This window comes from Myotis nattereri (assembly GCF_964212035.1).
Source record: "Myotis nattereri genome assembly, chromosome: Y".
NCBI lineage: Eukaryota > Metazoa > Chordata > Mammalia > Chiroptera > Vespertilionidae > Myotis > Myotis nattereri.
The window spans coordinates 34,495,617-34,497,484 of record NC_138094.1 but is presented as its reverse complement, the minus strand read 5'-3'; the positions used below and the strand labels follow the sequence as shown (position 1 = coordinate 34,497,484).

The 1,868-nt window shown below is 60.0% G+C and overlaps 1 pseudogene across 1 annotated transcript; it reads right to left on the bottom strand.

Moving 5' to 3' along the window:
- Nucleotides 1–242: 242 nt before the first annotated feature.
- On the bottom strand, nucleotides 243–994 carry LOC308512451 (TCF3 fusion partner-like; annotated as a pseudogene). Its single transcript has one exon. The product of its transcript is annotated as a TCF3 fusion partner-like (transcript).
- Between the last annotated feature and the right edge of the window lie 874 nt (nucleotides 995–1,868).

Sequence of the window (1,868 nt, the reverse complement as noted above, 5' to 3'; positions counted from 1 at the left end):
CACTGAAGTCCTTATAAGAAGAGGAATGTTGGGGCCCTGCCTCAGTAGGTCCGGGGGTTCCCAAAGGTGTGGATGGAGTCGGCGACGAAGGAATGACACAGAGGCAGCATTCAGGTGATCATCATATCCAGGTTCTCTTTTTATTGTCCTGTTACATCTATATTTATACTATTTGATCCTAAAAGCATGCCTCTATAAGCTTTTTTTTGCCAAGGAGAGCATGGGGTCTGTTTATTGGGGGGTCAGTCAAAGGGGGAGCTGGCTAGGGTGGGGTAGGGCAGCTACTTGTCTGGCCCCCAGAAACCCAACTTGTGTCCAAAGCCTCGACCGCTTTGAAGCCAAAGTCTTCCTCCACCTTTATCTGCATGGGGGCCAGCTCCAGAGACAGCGGGACTCACGCCTGGCCCCCTTCCGGTGGCACTCGCCGCCTCTTCCAACCCCTGGGCCCCTCGCCAGGGGCCAGGCTGCTGGCTTCTGCAGGCGCTGGCGTCCTCCTGGGCGGGGACAGCCCCTCTTTCTCTGGAGGCTGGTTCTCAGCGTTGCCTGGGGTGGGGGCATCTGTGCCCTGGCTGCCCTCATCCTCCAGTAGGATGGTGAACTGGCTGGCCCAGTAGTTGTCACCGTAGGAGTCCAGCACCTTCATGAGGAACCTCCTCTCCTGCTGGAGTCTCCATGTTATCCTCTATATCTGATGGAGCCTGTTCAGGACCCACTCCTTCGCCTGCTCAATCTCCCTGCAGCGCCTGGTACTTCCTGCGATTAAGTTCCCTTTGGCGCCGCTGTTGCCAGCCTCAGGCTGCCTCCTCCTCTTCCTCTAGCTCCTGGAGGCTGGAGCTGCCCAGACCCCCAGACAGGAACTCCACTTCGGTCTCAAGCTCGCTCTCCAGGATGTGACCACCTTAAGCGGAGGAAGCGCCAGCTCCCAGCCAGGAGGTGCTGAGAACTCCTCAAAGCCCACGGCTGCCATGGACCCCTCTCTCTGCCCCAGCTCCATTTCTCCCTGGCTCCAGGCGCAGAACTTCCAACCTTGCAAGCCTCTAGTTTAAAGTGGCTTGCAAAACTACAGCCCATTGGATTTCACAGCCAGGCACCCAGGCCCGGCTGCTAAGCCTCCTGTGAGTTGTAGTTCTCTATTTCCAGCTTGCCTCCCTGCCCCACCCCCACCCCAGTCCCAACTGAAAGGCCCTGCTGGCTGGACTAACCCTGTGGCCAGGCATCTGAGTCACCTCGGGTCTTTATTCCTGCCCCGACACCACGCCATCTGGCCATGGAGACTCTCCTCTTGGGAGGCCCCTGGGTCTCCTTCTGGGTCTCCTTCTCGGGCCTGGCTGCATCGCCCCCGAACCGGATGGCGTGCCCCAGCTGCTACACAGCCCCGGGCCCTGGGTCTCCTCAGCCTGGGCACCGGATCGTGTGCCCCAGCTGCAACGCAGCTCTGGGTCCTGGGTCTCCTCAGCCTGGGCACCGGATTTCTGACCCAGCAGCGATGCAGCCCCAGCACCTGGGTCGCCTTCTGGGTCTCTTGCTGGGGACTGGCTGCTTCGCCCCTGGGGTCCAAATGGTGTCCCCAGGCAGCTATGCAGCCTGGCCTCTGGCCCCACCTCTGGGTGTTCTCCCATCACTGGTGATCAGTGATCTGAGAAGCCACGCTGGGCAGGGAAGAGGCAGACATCTGCCTCTTCCCTGCCCCACCCAGCTTCTCCGATTACTGGCCCAGGGCCAGCAAAGGTGGCCAGGTCCTCCTATCACAGAAGCCAGCAAAGGCAGCCTGGCTTCTCTGAGCAAAAGCAGCTCGGTTCTCTGGCTCTTGGCTGCCACTGGGTTTCCAATTGCAGTCAGGGCAGGCGGCTTCTTCCCTCCTTCCCCTT